Source organism: Danio rerio, chromosome 20 (assembly GCF_052040795.2).
Source record: "Danio rerio strain M-AB ecotype USA chromosome 20, GRCz13ab, whole genome shotgun sequence".
Lineage (NCBI taxonomy): Eukaryota > Metazoa > Chordata > Actinopteri > Cypriniformes > Danionidae > Danio > Danio rerio.
In genome coordinates this window covers 54495001-54513974 of record NC_141040.1, presented here as the reverse complement: position 1 = coordinate 54513974, position 18974 = coordinate 54495001, and the positions used below count along the sequence as shown (strand labels likewise).

General features: G+C 40.9%; 3 protein-coding genes across 7 annotated transcripts in view; 1 reads left to right on the top strand and 2 right to left on the bottom strand.

The window, feature by feature from the left end:
* Positions 1 to 18974, bottom strand: part of cpsf2 (cleavage and polyadenylation specific factor 2) — a 495879-nt gene that overhangs the window by 174097 nt on the left and 302808 nt on the right. The gene's annotated exons all lie outside the window — the stretch shown is intronic.
* LOC147832348 (uncharacterized) overlaps positions 1 to 18974 on the bottom strand; it is a 298807-nt gene that overhangs the window by 137793 nt on the left and 142040 nt on the right. The gene's annotated exons all lie outside the window — the stretch shown is intronic.
* Positions 17807 to 18974, top strand: part of tmem121ab (transmembrane protein 121Ab) — a 119238-nt gene continuing 118070 nt past the window's right edge. For all 3 annotated transcript variants that reach the window (XM_087297735.1, XM_087297734.1, XM_087297736.1), the window contains exon 1: positions 17807 to 18091. The gene's annotated coding sequence lies outside the window, so the exon portion shown is untranslated. The remainder of the gene's footprint in view (positions 18092 to 18974) is intronic.

Below are 18974 nucleotides of genomic sequence, written 5' to 3'. Positions count from 1 at the left end.
TGCAAACTCCACCCACTGAAACGCCAACTGACACAGCCGAGGCTCGAACCAGCGACCTTCTTGCTGTGAGAAGACAGCATGGACTCAGACATGACCCTAAACATATCGAAGCTGTTTTTCAGCCTTCATAAAGCACATAAACACTGTTATTTTCTTAATAAAATCTATGTTAGCTATTTAGCAACGAAGCTAGAGTCACCGGGCAGGCAGAAGCCCTGCTCATCACGCAAATCCGCGTCTCTTCTGAAGTGTATTTGACGCAAAAATGAAGCTGATTGGAGGCGCGAATAAAGCGAGTAAACTAAAATTGTTCACGGTTCACTGTTTACGCAGGAATAGCCTGATCTATCCGCGCGTTACGCATCTGGTGTGAGCACAGCATTAGGCTGCATTCACATGCTTCAAGTGACTCAATTAAGATTTTGTTCTCCCATGTGGCACAGATCGGATTTGGGACGTCTTCATTCTGATTGTTTGCTGCCGAACCGCGTCATAGGTCATTACCATAAAGTTGACTTGATTTCAACTCTCCTCAACGCCCACACAGGAGAAGACGCGCCGCGCTGTTCCTCGCTGCCAGTTCTCGTTAAAAATTAATGACTTCTGGCTACTTTGACACTCTCGGCGCTTTCGGTTTGTGATCGCTCCTCAGTTTGTGAAGGCTTCCCCGCGTTGTCGCCCCACCCCGCCCCCCTTTCCCACTCCTCAGTTTGTGATCGCTCCCTAGTTTGTGATCGCTCCTCAGTGTGTGATCGCTCCTCAGTTTGTGATCGCTTCTCAGTTTGTGATCGCTCCTCAGTTTGTGATCGCTTCTCAGTTTGTTTCCACTCCTCAGTTTGTGATCGCTCCTCAGTTTGTGATCGCTCCTCAGTTTGTGATCGCTGCTCAGTTTGTGATCGCTTCTCAGTTTGTGATCGCTCCTCAGTTTGTGATCGCTCCTCAGTTTGTGATCGCTCCTCAGTTTGTGATCGCTTCTCAGTTTGTTTTCACTCCTCAGTTTGTGATCGCTCCTCAGTTTGTGATCGCTCCTCAGTTTGTGATCGCTGCTCAGTTTGTGATCGCTTCTCAAATTGTGATCACTCCTCAGTTTGTGATCACTCCTCAGTTTTTGTGATCGCTCCTCAGTTTTTGTGATCGCTCCTCAGTTTTTGTGATCGCTCCTCAGTTTTTGTGATCGCTCCTCAGTTTGTGATCGCTCCTCAGTTTGTGATCGCTCCTCAGTTTTTGTGATCGCTCCTCAGTTTGTGATCGCTCCTCAGTTTGTGATCGCTCCTCAGTTTGTGATCGCTCCTCAGTTTGTGATCGCTGCTCAGTTTGTGATCGCTGCTCAGTTTGTGATCGCTTCTCAAATTGTGATCACTCCTCAGTTTGTGATCACTCCTCAGTTTGTGATCACTCCTCAGTTTTTGTGATCGCTCCTCAGTTTGTGATCGCTCCTCAGTTTGTGATCGCTCCTCAGTTTGTGATCGCTCCCTAGTTTGTGATCGCTCCCTAGTTTGTGATCGCTCCCTAGTTTGTGATCGCTTCTCAGTTTGTGATCGCTCCTCAGTTTGTGATCGCTCCTCAGTTTGTGATAGCTCCTCAGTTTGTGATCGCTCCTCAGTTTGTGATCGCTCCTCAGTTTGTGATCGCTCCTCAGTTTGTGATCGCTCCTCAGTTTGTGATCGCTCCCTAGTTTGTGATCGCTCCTCAGTTTGTGATCGCTCCTCAGTTTTTGTGATCGCTCCTCAGTTTTTGTGATCGCTCCTCAGTTTTTGTGATCGCTCCTCAGTTTGTGATCGCTCCTCAGTGTGTGATCGCTCCTCAGTTTGTGATCGCTCCCTAGTTTGTGATCGCTCCCTAGTTTGTGATCGCTCCCTAGTTTGTGATCGCTTCTCAGTTTGTGATCGCTCCTCAGTTTGTGATCGCTCCTCAGTTTGTGATCGCTCCTCAGTTTGTGATCGCTCCTCAGTATGTGATCGCTCCCTAGTTTGTGATTGCTCCCTAGTTTGTGACCGCTCCACAGTTTGTGAACGCTCCTCAGTTTGTGATCGCTCCTCAGTTTGTGATCACTCCTCAGTTTGTGATCGCTCCTCAGTTTGTGATCGCTCCCTAGTTTGTGATCGCTCCTCAGTTTGTGATCGCTCCACAGTTTGTGATCGCTCCCTAGTTTGTGATCGCTTCTCAGTTTGTGATCGCTCCTCAGTTTGTGATCGCTCCTCAGTTTGTGATCGCTCCCTAGTTTGTGATCGCTCCTCAGTTTGTGATCGCTCCCTAGTTTGTGATCGCTCCTCAGTTTGTGATCGCTCCTCAGTTTGTAATCGCTCCCTAGTTTGTGATCGCTTCTCAGTTTGTGATCGCTCCTCAGTTTGTGATCGCTCCCTAGTTTGTGATCGCTCCTCAGTTTGTGATCGCTCCCTAGTTTGTGATCGCTCCTCAGTTTGTGATCGCTCCCTAGTTTGTGATCGCTCCTCAGTTTGTGATCGCTCCCTAGTTTGTGATCGCTTCTCAGTTTGTGATCGCTCCTCAGTTTGTGATCGCTCCCTAGTTTGTGATCGCTCCTCAGTTTGTGATCGCTCCCTAGTTTGTGATCGCTCCTCAGTTTGTGATCGCTCCTCAGTTTGTGATCGCTCCCTAGTTTGTGATCGCTCCTCAGTTTGTGATCGCTCCCTAGTTTGTGATCGCTTCTCAGTTTGTGATCGCTCCTCAGTTTGTGATCGCTCCTCAGTTTGTGATCGCTCCCTAGTTTGTGATCGCTCCTCAGTTTGTGATCGCTCCCTAGTTTGTGATCGCTCCTCAGTTTGTGATCGCTCCTCAGTTTGTGATCGCTCCCTAGTTTGTGATCGCTCCTCAGTTTGTGATCGCTCCCTAGTTTGTGATCGCTCCTCAGTTTGTGATCGCTCCTCAGTTTGTAATCGCTCCCTAGTTTGTGATCGCTCCTCAGTTTTTGTGATCGCTCCTCAGTTTGTGATCGCTCCTCAGTTTTTGTGATCGCTCCTCAGTTTGTGATCGCTCCTCAGTTTTTGTGATCGCTCCTCAGTTTTTGTGATCGCTCCTCAGTTTTTGTGATCGCTCCTCAGTTTGTAATCGCTCCCTAGTTTGTGATCGCTCCTCAGTTTTTGTGATCGCTCCTCAGTGTGTGATCGCTCCTCAGTTTTTGTGATCGCTTCTCAGTTTGTGATCGCTCCTCAGTTTGTGATCGCTTCTCAGTTTGTGATCGCTCCCTAGTTTTTGTGATCGCTCCTCAGTTTTTGTGATCGCTCCTCAGTGTGTGATCGCTCCTCAGTTTTTGTGATCGCTCCTCAGTGTGTGATCGCTCCTCAGTTTTTGTGATCGCTTCTCAGTTTGTGATCGCTCCTCAGTTTGTGATCGCTTCTCAGTTTGTGATCGCTCCCTAGTTTTTGTGATCGCTCCTCAGTTTTTGTGATCGCTCCTCAGTGTGTGATCGCTCCTCAGTTTGTGATCGCTCCCTAGTTTGTGATCGCTCCCTAGTTTGTGATCGCTCCCTAGTTTGTGATCGCTCCTCAGTTTGTGATCGCTCCCTAGTTTGTGACCGCTCCACAGTTTGTGAACGCTCCTCAGTTTGTGATCGCTCCCTAGTTTGTGATCGCTTCTCAGTTTGTGATCGCTTCTCAGTGTGTGATCGCTCCTCAGTTTGTGATCGCTCCTCAGTTTGTGATCGCTCCTCAGTTTGTGAACGCTCCCTAGTTTGTGATCGCTTCTCAGTTTGTGAACGCTCCTCAGTGTGTGATCGCTCCTCAGTTTGTGATCGCTCCTCAGTTTGTGATCGCTCCCTAGTTTGTGATCGCTTCTCAGTTTGTGAACGCTCCTCAGTTTGTGATCGCTCCTCAGTTTGTGATCGCTCCTCAGTTTGTGATCGCTCCCTAGTTTGTGATCGCTCCCTAGTTTGTGATCGCTCCCTAGTTTGTGATCGCTCCCTAGATTGTGATCACTCCCTAGTTTGTGATCGCTTCTCAGTTTGTTTTCACTCCTCAGTTTGTGATCGCTCCCTAGTTTGTGATCGCTCCTCAGTTTGTGATCGCTTCTCAGTTTGTGATCGCTCCTCAGTTTGTGATCGCTCCTCAGTTTGTGATCGCTCCCTAGTTTGTGATCGCTCCTCAGTTTGTGATCACTCCTCAGTTTGTGAAGGCTTCCCCACGTTGTCGCCCCACCCCGCCCCCCTTTCCCGCTCCTCAGTTTGTGATCGCTCCCTAGTTTGTGATCGCTCCTCAGTTTGTGATCGCTCCTCAGTTTGTGATCGCTCCTCAGTTTGTGATCGCTCCTCAGTTTGTGATCGCTTCTCAGTTTGTGACCGCTCCACAGTTTGTGAACGCTCCTCAGTTTGTGATTGCTCCTCAGTTTGTGATCGCTCCTCAGTTTGTGATCGCTTCTCAGTTTGTGATCGCTTCTCAGTTTGTGAACGCTCCTCAGTTTGTAATCGCTCCTCAGTTTGTGATCGCTCCCTAGTTTGTGATCGCTCCCTAGTTTGTGATCGCTCCCTAGTTTGTGATCGCTTCTCAGTTTGTTTTCACTCCTCAGTTTGTGATTGCTTCTCAGTTTGTTTTCACTCCTCAGTATGTGATCGCTCCCTAGTTTGTGATCGCTTCTCAGTTTGTGATCGCTCCTCAGTTTGTGATCGCTCCTCAGTTTGTGATCGCTCCTCAGTTTGTGATCGCTCCTCAGTTTGTGATCGCTCCTCAGTTTGTGATCGCTCCCTAGTTTGTGATCGCTTCTCAGTTTGTTTTCACTCCTCAGTTTGTGATTGCTTCTCAGTTTGTGATCACTCCTCAGTTTGTGATCGCTCCTCAGTTTGTGATCGCTCCTCAGTTTGTGATCGCTCCTCAGTTTGTGATCGCTCCTCAGTTTGTGATCGCTCCTCAGTTTGTGATCGCTTCTCAGTTTGTGATCGCTCCTCAGTTTGTGATCGCTCCTCAGTTTGTGATCACTCCTCAGTTTGTGAAGGCTTCCCCACGTTGTCGCCCCACCCCGCCCCCCTTTCCCGCTCCTCAGTTTGTGATCGCTCCTCAGTTTGTAATCGCTCTCTAGTTTGTGATCGCTCCTCAGTTTGTGATCGCTCCTCAGTTTGTGATCGCTCCTCAGATTGTGAAGGCTTCCCCGCGTTGTCGCTCCACCCCGCCTCCCTTCCCCGCTCCTCAATTTGTGATCGCTTCGCGGCAGCTAGCTCTCTGCAACTCTCACATGGAGAGAGCTAAGCAGGCTAAGCAGGGCTGTGCCCGGTCAGTACCTAAATGGGAGACCACATGGGAAAGCTAGGTTGCTGCCGGAAGTGGTGTTAGTGAGGCCAGCAGGGGGCACCCAACCTGTGGTCTGTGTGGGTCCTAATGCCCCAGTATAGTGACGGGGACTCTATACTGCTCAATGAGTGCCGTCTTTTGGATGAGATATTAAACCGAGGTCCCGACTCTCTGTGGTCGTTAAAAATCCTAGGAGAAAAAAAGAGTAGGGGTTTAACCCCGGCATCCTGGCCAAATCTGCCCACTGGCCTCTGTCCATCATAGCCTCCTAACCCTCACCATATTCAATTGGCTTCATCACGGTCTCCTTTCCACCAATCAGCTGGTGTGTGGTGTGCGGTCTGGCGCAAAATGGCTGCCGTCACGTCATCCAGGTCGATGCCGCACACTGTTAGTGGATGAGGAGATTCCCCCCTATGTGTAAAGCACTTTGAGTGCCCTGAAAAGCACTATATAAATGTAAGGAATTATTATTACTATTAATATTATGTGCATGGAAAAAAAAATTTAAATTTAAATTTTGCCATGGACATAACATTATGATGTCTACTGGTTTAAAAGGACCTACATTAAAAAAGGATGACAAAATGACATCTTTATCTTTATTAAACTATATTAAATTCAAAAGAATTAAAAAAATGTAACCCTGTGAACACATTAAATGCATGAATTGAGAAAACAGCGCTCTTATTATCAGCTGTTAGTCAGCGCCTACTCTTTTTTTTTTCCTTCTCATTGCACCTTTGCCCTGTGCTGTGTAAATACAGACAATCGAACACGAGTAACTTTTAAAAGAGGATGCAAGCCGGTCATCAAAAAAAAAAAAACGTATACAGTCACAAAATCAGAATTGACCATCAAGATAAATGCAGCCTAAGTAACTCACATTACTTGTTACGCGTTACCCCATCTCTGATCATGACAGCACAATTTCACAGCTGAATACTGCTCACATTTCCCCTTTCCTGCATTTCAATGTGCTGTCCTCGGCTGTGCAAAAAATCCCATGCTTCACTAGATATTCCAGTTCTGAGATGCACTAGTTAAACCAGGAATAACCCACATAAAGCAGCAGGCCAGCACACAGAGAAGGTTTACAGCTTCGGGGCGACACTCATCACATCCGAATATTCAGGTGCATCTTTGAAATGGTAAAGAGGCTGTTTATAGATCAACACGTCTGAAAGACCCTGGCAGGAGAAAAGAGGGAACGCACATGAAGAGAGCGGGTGCAGATAACACAGAAAAAGCAGACATTATTCAATCGGTTCATATCCTTCTCCTAGAAAGCAATGAGATTTGACTGAGATGACTGAATTCTCATATACTGAATTTCCCCTGTGTAAAAGTTTCAGAAGAGGTCTCTATGCCTCATACTTGTTTCCAATTTACCAATATAAACTCAATTAATGCCCATCAAATTTGACCAACACTGTAAAAATGCTGGGTTCCACACAAACGACTTGTGTGGACAACATGAATAAATTAATTTAACTTCTTTTATTAGTTTTTACACGTTTAAGTGGATTAAACAGAATTTGTTCCTTCCAAAAACCCAATATTTTGGTTGTTTTAGTTCAATTTAAATAAGTACACTGTAAGAAAAAATCTGTATATTAGCAGTTTGTATATTTTGTGATTCGTGTTTTTATTTTTATTATGTTTACCCGTTTATTTTTGCTTTTGAATTGCATTATGGGACCTTGCCCATACAAGACAAAAAAACTGTAAGTGCTGCAGAGCTATTTTAGTTGACTCAAAATTGTAAGTGTTGCACAGTTTTTTTTAGTTGACCCAACTTAAAATCGTAAGTGCTGCAGGGCTTTTTTAGTTGACGCAACTTGAAATCGTAAGTGCTGCAGAGCTTTTTTAGTTGACGCAACTTAAAATCGTAAGTGATGCAGAGCTTTTTTAGTTGACGCAACTTAAAATCGTAAGTGCTGCAGAGCTTTTTTAGTTGATGCAACTTAAAATTGTAAGTGATGCAGAGCTTAAGTTGACTCAACTTAAAATCGTAAGTGCTGCAGAGCTTTTTTAGTTGATGCAACTTAAAATTGTAAGTGATGCAGAGCTTAAGTTGACTCAACTTAAAATTGAAAGTGCTTCGGAGCTTTTTTAGTTGACGCAACTTAAAATTGTAACTGCTGCAGAGCTTTTTAGTTGACTCAACTTAAAATTGTAAATGGCACAGAGCTTTTTTTTTAGTTGACACAACATAAAATTGTAAGTGCTGCAAAGCTTTTTAGTTGACAAAACTTAAAATTGTAAGGTGATGCAGAGCTTAAGTTGACGCAACCTAAAATTGTAAACGCTGCAAAGCTTTTTAGCTGATGCAACTTAAAATTGTAAGTGCTGCAAAGCTTTTTCAATTGACACAACTTAAATTTGTAAGTACTGTAGAGCTTTTTTAGTTGACTCCTTAAAATTTGAAGTGTTGCAAAGCTTTTTTTTTAGCTGAGGCAACTTAAAATTGCAAATGGTGCAGAGCTTTAGTTGACTCAACTTAAAATTACAAATGGTGCAGAGCTTTTTTTAGTTGATGCAACTTAAAATTATAACTGCTGCAGAGCTTTTTTCAGTTGACTCAACTTAAAATTGTAAGTGCTGCAGAGTTTTAGTTGACACAACTTGAAATTGTAAGTGCTGAAAAGGTTTTCAGTTGACGCAACTTAAAATTGTAAATGGCGCAAAGTTTTTTTTTTAGTTGACGCAACTTAATGTTATTACTGCTGCAGAGCTTTTTCAGTTGACTCAACTTAAATTTGTAAATACTGCAGACTTATTACTGCTGCAGGTTTTTTAGTTGACTCCTAAAAAATTCAAAGTGTCGCAGTTTTTATAGCTGATGCAACTTAAAATTGGAAATTGTGCAGAGCTTTAGTTGACTTAACTTAAAATTGTAAATGGTGCAGATATTTTTAAAGTTGTAAGTGCAAAAAAAAAAATCAAAAACTCTAATAGCCTTACAATTTTAAGTTCAGTCACCTATTTTGTGCAATTCTATACGCAGTGTAATATTCTCATCAAGTTACAACAACGATTTATTTTCAAATATGCAATTACAGTTGACTTTAATATATTGTTCATATATTGAAATAACTCCATTCATCTGCATTGTAATACTCAACCTTTTACATTCACAAACAGCTACTGTACATTACACACTCCATTAAACGTAATGTCTGAAAAACATAGTAGGGGTGCTTTAAAATAGCATGCTGTCTTTCCACGTTTACTATGCGTGTAATAGGCTGTATACAGAATACACATTTTCTGCATGCATGTTCTCTGATGATTCATTGTGTGTTGCCAGATTGTGGTGGTGCTCGAAGCCAAAGCTCACTGCGTGAGATCCAGTGGTTTGCGGAGTTCATGCTGTGCAGCTTTTCGTCACTTTCACCACCAAACCAAAGCATCCAGAATGAAGAAACGCTTTAAATCAGAGAAGAAGGCGAGCAAATGTTTTGGGTGATTTATTCATATTTTAGTTTTATGACAGCAAGACAAATGTGCAGTCTGAAGTGTGTGTTCAGCTGTCGCGTTCTCTTTCTCTCACACTCGTTCATGTCCTCTGGTCAGACAGACGCTCTGGTGGACATTAATCTGTGCTGAGACAGACAGTGTGTGGAGTTTTAATCTCTGCAAATTCTGTCTATTTGACTGTGTTTCTCCATCCATCAGTTTTGTGTCTGAAACGTTCGTCTTTGTTCTGTCGTTCGTCTTTCTCGCGTCCTACTTTCACTTTTCTGCTTGTTTTTCTTGCTCATTTTGTAATTGATTAGATATTGCTCCTTTGTTATAGGTTTGAAATTAATTTGACTGCAAGATTCAACTTTGTCTTATAATGTGGGTAATAATGTTATCGAAATCTAAAACTAAGATTAAAACCATTGGTGAAAAATATATATAAAAGGTTTTATACCATAATATGCATTGCTATATCACGTTAACCCATATGTACTGTTGGGGGTGTTTTCATCCACTCTGGGGTGATTCAGAGTCTTAATTTGGCCAGCTAGCAGAATGATTTTTGGTGACAAATTTTATTTTGACACGTTTCGGGAAAATATTTTGTTTTTTTTTAAAAACTCAACAATACCCTCTTTTAAAATGTACTATTCTTTTGCTATTTTTTAGGATCAAATCATCCATTAAATTAAATTGCTATAAAATGCATCAGATTTTTTTTTCAAACTGTGCAGCCGTTCATAAATACACAGTCCTTGTTTTTGTTTACTACTGTAGTTCTGAGAGCTGAGATGCAAATTTCGATTATCTCAGACATATCACTATAAATGTGTACATCTCACTCTCACACTCTTTCGCACACTCAGACACACATGCACACTTTATAGCTCCATATAAAATTCAAAAACAACGCTTTTTTGGGACAGGCCTAAAGGTCTTTTTGCACAGGTTGTCTAAAGGGTTAATGGTGACAACTGATGATCATTAGTAAAAACTTCAAATTTTACCTCTTCCCAACAGGGAAAACCACCAACACTAAAAAATCCAAAATTATATGGTGTCATGATTTTGCGGTTTAAAAATTGTGGTTATGATGGAAGTCAATGGGACAAAAACAGCCAACAGCTGTAAATTAGGGAGAAAAAAAATTAAATCTTATGCTGCACAAAAACTAACAATGCATCTAAGGCAGTGTTGTTAAAAGACTGTGATAAAAGGTTAAAAAATCCAGTGCACAATTACTTTTTATATTGAAACATAATTATATTATACATATTATATTATACATAATTTTTTGTGGTTTTTTTTCACCTTACAATTTTAAGTTGCGCCAAGTAAAAAAGCTCTGCAGCACTTAAAATTATAAGTGCTGCAAAGTTTTTTTTGAAGTTGACTCAACATAAAATTGTAAGTTGGGTGAACAAAAAAGTTCTGCGGCACTTACAATTTTAAGCTGAGTCAACTTAAAAAAAACTGCGGAACTTACAATTTTAAGTTGGGTGAACTAAAAAAGCTCTGCCACAATTACAATTTTAATTTGCGACAACTAAAAAAAACGCAGCACTTATGATTTTTAGTTAACCAAATAATCTTTGCAGGTAGCACTTACAATTTTAGTTGAGTCAACTAAAAAAACTGCATCACTTACAATTTTAAGTTGCGTCAACTAAAAAAGCACTGCAGCACTTACAATTTAAGTTGAGTGAACTAAAATAGCTCTGTCCGCTTACAATTTTAAGTTGTCAAGTAAAAAAGCTCTGCAGTACTTACAATTTTAAGTAGAGTCAACTTTTTCTTACGGTGATGAAAATAACAGCATTATAAATAAACAGTATTACCACCACAGTTACTTTTTTAAGTAATAAGATTTAATGAGCAACAACGCCATTGCAGCTACTGATAATAAAATGCAGAGTTATATAATTGATCTATAATTTCCTGTAATAATGGGCTGTGCATTAAGTGGTAAAATGCTAAACCATTTATTATGGCAATTGATTCACTATAGAAATGATATTTACAATAAAATATAGAAGTAAAGTACCTGGATGACCTATTACTTCTGAACAGGTTTTATAGTGTGCATCCATTAAACAAGCCGACATAAGCCTAGCAGGAGCACTAATCTTCTACACAGCGATAACCTCAAAACCTCATATCAAACTCTTCAATATCTCTGAAGGCTTCATTTTTAAACTTAAAACACTTAAAATTACAGTTGTTGTCACATATTTTATCATCAGTATTTATGCAACCTCTTGCAAAGCATGCGGGAACTACAAATTGACTACTCTATAAAAAAGGTTGACTCAACTCAAAATTGTCAGGCAACTCAAGTTTCATACATTCATTTTCTTTTCTGCTTAGTCCTTTTATTTTTCAGGGGTTGCCACAGCGGAATGAACTGCCAACTTATCCAGCATATGTCCAGCATATTACTCAGCATATGTTTTATGCAGAGGATGCCCTTCCAATCGCAACCCAACACTGAGAAACACCTACACACTCTTGCACGCACTCACATACACTATGGCCAGTTTAGCTTACTCAATTCACCTGTGTCTGGACTGTGGGGGAACCAGGGCAGCTGAAGGAAACCCAAGCGAACACGTGAAGAACTTGCAAACTCCACACAAAAACGCCAACTGAGCCAGCCATGGCTCGAATCAGCGACCTTCTTGCTGTGAGGCGATTGTGCTACCCACTGTACCACCATGCTGCCCTAACTCAAGTCTTTAACCCCAAAAAGCAGCAAGTTGCATACTATTTTAAGTTAAGTTGAACAAAATTTTAGTGTATGCAGTTAATAATGCCAAAAATATATGTTTTAATGTGACCCGAACACAAAAAATTTGGTTATTTATTGATTGATGTATTATTATTTTTTTAAATCAAATTTAAGTTGATCCAACATAAAACAAATACATTTTTAATACTATTCCAAAATTGTGTAGTTTCAGCTCAATTTTAATCCAAGTTATTTAAATAAGCAGCTCTTTGAAGCTGATTGTAAACAATGTACTTTGTTATTATTTGTTTTCTGAAATGCGAACGTACACCCCCTTTGTATGCGATGCAAAAGGATAATTAATAATATTAATAATAATAATGATACATTTTATCTGTATAGCACTTTTCCAACATACATGCAACTCAAAGTGCCTCACAAACAACAACAAAAAAGCATTAAAATGGACCACATAAACTTATCACATATACTCGGATAAAAGCATTCATGTACACAAAATATACATGATCTTCTTCAATTGTACACTCCTTCACGCTCACTGAGATCATCTTCTGCTGAACTGTTATCTGTCCCACACTTTAAGATGAAGTCATTTGGAGGCAGGGCTTTTAGTTGTACAGCACCAAAGTTATGGAATTCCCTGCCTTTGCACATTCGCCAGATGAACTCTATTTCCAATTTTAAATCTCAGATAAAGACGTATATATCCACATGATCACGAACACAATAATCCTTACATATACAAGCACACACCATACATACCCACATAAACAGACAACAATATAGATAAAACGCATACACCTTAACAGCTTTTGTATTCATACGCAGTTTTAAAAAGATGTGTCCTAACCAAGCGGCAACCTCCCGCTCTCCCTCAGGAAGCCAATACGGAAGTAACTAAAACTGCAATTCATCCGAAATTCCGCTAGTCCTGGCCGCTCCTGGCTCCAAAACAGAGCAAATTTCAATTGAGCCCACTGTTAGAATGGCCAACTTTACAGCAGAAAAAAAGGTGTTTACAGCCTGGTACAAAAAAAGATTTTGCTTAATACAGCTAATATTACCCTTCATGACAACTGTGAGGGGGGGGGGGGGGGGGGGAATTTTTGTATAACTCATCCGTTTCCTTTATATTAAGTTATATTAAGTTTGCATAATTAAGGGCGTGGCCACTTGAGTGACAGCTAGGTCTCGTTGGTCGCCGTCACGTCACCTCAGCTGAATCCTGCAGATTAGCCACTGAACTCGGCATATTTATCGTATTTCTGTGTTGTTTTATGTGGTTTTACACAGTCAACTGCCTTTTGGACTTGTTTCCTACATTTATTAGATGGCATGGCATGCTGAGTGCACTTAATTGTGCTCACAAACCATTCACGAGGCCTCCGTTTCCCATGTGAGGAAATTTATATACCTATATACCATCTCTATACATGTATTTGTTTTATTTAAGATCATTTATCGTTTATATTTATATTTAGAGCTGTAATGCACTCCAGAATCTGTCAGATTGATTAGCTGTAGGCTCTAGATCAGTCATCTGAAGCGTGGTCATACAGTGTTATGCTGGATTTCATCAATAGTCTTACAGTAACTAACACAGACTATATCTGAAGTGTTTATAAGCAATTCGCGTTTTCCTCCTGTTGAAAAACGTCATAAGAACAATGTTTAGTGGCTCAATGTATTACAGCAGTGTTTTTAAAAGACTAAACACTTTATTGATATAGTGTACAACCAAGCACAAGTGGTCAGAATACAAACGAGTCACAGGTGATAAAGTATTAAGCGTTCTCCCAAAGTAAAGTTTGTCTGAACCAGGTCCAAGCAAAATGCCAGCAGGTGTCTGTAGCTCCGCTCACTCTCCACCTCTTTGCCCTTGTTTGGTATCCCGCCGTGGGTGTGATGACGCGCAAACAAAATGGCGATGGTTGGCCGCGCCTACTTGTGGATTCTTTTGCGCTCTGTAGAAACCTATGGGTGACGTCACGGATACTACGTCCATATATTTTACAGTCTATGGTCCTAACACGCTTTTTAAAAGCATGAATACTAGGGGATTCTTTCACTTCAAGAGGGAGACAGTTCCAAATTTTTGGAGGATAAAGGCTAAAAGAAGTGCCGCCAGATCGCATTAGATTAAAATTCTAAAAGTCTAAAAGGACGAGGTCTCTGTTACAGAAACTCAAAAATGCTATTAAACATTTAGCTCTGGCCAATCACAACAGACTAAGCCCTCTGTCCAATCAGAGTAGAGCAAGCCTGGATTCTTAAACCAAAGGTTTCAGACACGTCAAGGTTTTTTTTGACCTTGATTAACCGTTTGTAGGAGACTCCAAGCACTTTAATTTTGGATAAAGCTCCCTCTGTTATTCTCCATTAAAGATTTTAGTGTACACTTAATAATGAAATGACAAAGAAACAATGTCTAAATAAGGAGCGGTAATCAAAATGATACTGTTTGCTTCTTCTAGACAGCCCTCCAAGACAGACCAGCCAAATATATGCATGAAGTCAATATCAGCTCTGCGTCGGATGCTTTGCTGGCCTCTAAATATTTGATGCTCATAACAGCCCAATCTCCCCTATCTGAATAAGACTATCCAACTATTTATTTTTCATGGAGTGCCGCTGCGCATTCACCATTCAAAACGATTTCAGATAACCGCAGAAAAGCTCTTTGTTCATTAGCCGAGGTGACCTGAGGACATTCACCGAGGATACATTATAAAAACCTAATGCTATATTTGATAGGATCTCTAATAAAAAGGGACAGATGTCAGCTTTAGCGGGCTGTAGAGCAGATGGACAGCTATTGTATATGAACATATGGTGAAGGTGAGCTTCGTTGCTGAGTCCAGTTGTCAGGACACCTTCTTAAATGAACGACAAAAAGGGGGCAACATTTGGAAATGCCAGATATGATTCACTTGCGTCTATATTGTATTTGTACTAGAACCTTTTCTAGGAATATCACAAAGGCAAAGCTGTGTTCACACTATAAGCGTCTCACAGTGGCAAAGCAAAAAGCGAACATTCATTTCAACAGGGGGCAGTCGACTTACAATGACCTCCATCTACCCGAGCAACAGTGACTGTTGGCAAATGGATGTGAGCGTGTTGAGCGACGCGACAAAGTCGAGAATCCTTCTCATTTATGCAAATGAAGATCGACTTTCTTGAGTGACAGCCAATACGAACATCAGTAGAGCTAGCATATGCCTGCAGCTAGCTCTGTGCAACTATCACATGGTCACCCATTGAAGCTAAGCAGGGCTGCGACTGGCCAGTACCTAGATGGGAAACCCCATGGGAAAGCTAGGTTGCTGTTGAAAGTGGTGTTAGTGAGATCAGCAGAGGTGCTCAACCTGTGGTCTGTATGGGTCCTAACGCCCCAATATATTGATGGAGACTCTATACTGCTCACTACGCTATTTAGACATTAAACCAAGGTCCTGATTTTCTGTGATCGTAAAAAAAAAAACAGGACGCCTTACATAATTCTCATGTTTACAAGCTGTTTTGCACTATATATATATATATATATATATATATATATATATATATATATATATATATATATATATATATATATATCTGCACAGCTCTGGTTTGCACTCATTGCCCTATTCCCCTAATTGTCATTGTATTGTACTGTTTACACATTTTTATTCTTTCTTTTTAATTCTTTAGACTACATTTTATGTATATATTTAGTTTACATTTAATTTATATATGTAGACTACATTTTAGGTATATATTTAGATTACATTTAAATAATATATACAGTTGAAGTCAGAATTATTACCCCCTTTCGATTTTTTTTGTTGTTCTTTTTTAAATATTTCCCAAATAGTTTTTTAACAGAGCAAGGAAATGTCCACAGTATGTCTGATAATATTTTTTTTTACGAGGATTGACTTTCATAGCATGAAAGAAATTTTTATGGAAGTCAATGGGTAGCATCAACCAGCATTATTTTATATTTGTGTTAAACAGAAGAAAGAAAATCAAATACATTTTTAAATATGAGGTGAGGAGTAAATGACTCATTTTAAGGCTGAACTATGCCTTTAAATATGTGTGTGTGTGTGTGTGTGTGTGTGTGTGTGTGTGTGTGTGTGTGTGTGTGTGTGTGTGTGTGTGTGTGTGTGTTGATTGGGGGGGGGGGGGGGGGGTTCTCTCAATGTGCAAATGACAATATTGAACCGATTGCTTTGCCAAATGATTCACATTTTGCATTTAAACCACCACATGCTAAGGACAACTGATGGTCAAAACTATGCAAATGCAACAACACACCAAGGGTCTTGAAGTGGGTGGCACATGTCTGATTGTAGATAACATGTGATTGATCAGAAATTTTGATAAAGTACGAGGTGACACCCAAAAATATACAATTGTTGATTCATTTAGGTGGACGAGACAAACTCTAAGCTTTGGATTTTTGACACTGTTTGTAGTACAGAATTTATAGATATCCTTAAGACTAAGATATTGATAATAACATCTGAAAAACATTCATTTTGATTTTATGGGGAATTTAAATTAGAAATTTTTAAAACAGTGACAGTTCATTTACTGAAATCACAAGACTTTACCAGTTCAATACGTGTGTAACGGAGGCCAGCTATGGTGTGCTGTGCAGGTAAACCTCACTTCTCTGACCTCTAAAGGTGCTCTAGCAACAAACGCTAGAGGCCATGGTCTTTAGCCTCCTTGAAAGAGCACTCGACTCCCATGCGGAAGGTCGCTGGTTCGATACCAGCTCGGAGCGGGTTGGGTGGAGTAGGACCGGCTGGGTTACATTGGTGCCGTGACCCGGATGGGAGTGAGGTTTAGGGGGGGGTGAGTGTAACGGAGGCCAGCTGGTGTGTGCTGTGCAGGTAAACCTCACTCCTCTGACCACTAAAGGTGCTCTAGCGACAGACGCTAGAGACCATGGCCTTTAGCCTCCTTGGTAGAGCACCCGACTCCCATGCGGAAGGTCGCCGATTCAATTCCAGCTTGGACCGGGTTGGATGGCGTAGGACCGGCGGGGTTACACGTGCTCCAAACCATTGATCAAAAGCAACAGATTCATAAGGATCCCTTAATTTCTCTTGTTTTTATACACTATGAACAGCAGCAACGCTAATTATTTTCTTTATTCTCTATTTCCACCTGGGGATACTCATCCGGAGGCTTCTAGAGATTATGCAGCACCACTGATGTGATCCAAGACCTGTGAAGAGCTGATGCCAAGGTCTCCATAATCCTGGACCAGGCCGTATCCTGAGCAGCTGCCGGGCTGGTCATGGAGGAGTGGAGAGCATGAGACTGACTCCAGAAAGACACAGAGACAGTCGAGTCTTCGTATTGATTCAGTGGGCCAGTCTGAACACCCACCTGTGACCTACTTACACTAGCAGGTTCTCCACGATGGACGTCCAGTGTTCTCCACCCGCTGGTGTCTAGACTGCAGCTCTGCAGAATAAGTTTTGACAGAGGAGAAATAGTCGTGCCCAACTGAGCCTGGCTTTTTTTGAGTTTTTTTTCCTTCACTTTCATCAACTGGTGAAGTTTGTTCCTCGCAACTGGCTTGCTTGGTTTGGGACTTGTGGAGCTGTGCATCACTGGACTCGCTCTTCGATGTTTGGACTTTCAGCAGTGAGAAATTAACCCACACTGAACTAAACCAAACTGAACTTCAACTCTGAAAACTGGACTGACACAGGTTCAATCTACTAGATCTTCTATGTCAGGGTTGCTCACTCCTGTTCCTGGAGGAAGGTTCCTGCAAAACACAGCTCTCACCCTGATCAAACACACCTGAACCAATTAATTAGGACCTGAACAGCACTTGATAATTACAGGCAGGTGTGTTTGAAATGGGTAGCCACTGAAATCTGCAGGAAGGTAGATCTCCAGGAACAGGGTTGAGTACCCCTGATCTATGTTAAGCTGCTTTGACACAATCTACATTGTAAAAGCGCTACGGAAACAAACATGAACTGAATTAAAGGGTTTTGAAGCTTCATCAAGCAGTGCTTTGAAATCAGATGTAACAAGACTACAGTATCATCAAACTCAATCCAGTGATATTTTAACAACACCCCCCAAATAAAATGCACCATTGGTCTAATCCATTGTTACTTCCAGTACATTTGATTCGACTTGTTTTCCAGTACTGTCACAAAACAAACGCACAGTTTTCATCACGGCAGTAAAACAACCAATTGAATTGAGAGAGAGAGAGTGAAAGAGAGGCAGAAAAAGTGTGTGCGTGTGCGTAAGTGAGTGTGTGTGAGAGAGAGACACACACAAACAGAGAGAGAGAGACACAGAGAAAAAGAGAGTGAGTGAGAGAGAGCGCAGGCATTCAAGAAGGAGCTGAATTGCATGGTGATTTGATCGGAGCGCAGCTGCGAGAGGCGCTGGAATCCAAACCGGCTTTTTTTTTCTCTCTATTTGCAAACGTTTGTGTTTTCCGAGGCTTCACATCGTTCTCAAGCAGCGCTCCAGTGCTTCCTTTCTCGCTCCAGTTGGATTTTAACACAGCAAAGCCTCATGGAATCAGACGCCGGATGGCTTTGGTCTCCCGTTGGATTAAGAGCATCATTCAGTCAGTTCAGCAGCGGAGACAGCGACTGAGAGAGAGGTGAGACGACCACTGACACCGGCAAACCTCTTCATATTCATCACAGAACATGCTAAAACCGCAGTTTAGGACTAGTGGTTTGTAATTGGCAAGACACTAAACTATTATTGAGCATAAGTCAGAGGCTTTCAACTGCATTTCTTTCATTGCACGTCAAAAAGTGTTTGGTCACTACATACAAAAAGGAGAAAAATTAGCATTAAATAGAAATCCTCCTATTTTACACACAAATGTATTTTATTTACTAAAATATATATTTCATATATTACAAAAATATTTTCTAATATTAATAACAGTGATTAAAATGCTGTGTTAGTAATCACTACATTACACTAAACTATCATGTAATAAGGATAATGTGCTTTGCCAGTACACACTCAAAAAGGGCTGGGTTGTTGCAACTTTTTATTGGGTTATATATGGAGAAATTCAACCATTGGGTAAACTAAAAAGTGTCATTTATACTTAATTGACAAAATAAAACCCCCAATGTTGTGATATCCATTGTTTTTGGATACTGTTCATACAGAGTTTAGCTGGCAAAGTAAGACATGCTTTCCTTACTGTGCATGATCGATTACATGGCACAAACTTAACTGAAAAAAAAAAATGAGTCCAACATTGTTATAACCCAAAGTTTGGGTCATATTTTGATCAATTTAACTGTTGGGTAAAAAAAAGTGTGTGCATTGTCTTTGTTTTTTATTTTTATTTTGTTAGTTCAGAGTTTAGCTGACTGAAAAAAATGCATTTCCTTCCTTTTAACTGAAATCCTAATGAACACAACATTAGGTTTGTCCAGCATTGTTTAACCCAATGTTTAGTCATTTATGGACAAATTCAACCGATGTATAAAAGAAAAAGTGTCATTTATACTTAATCG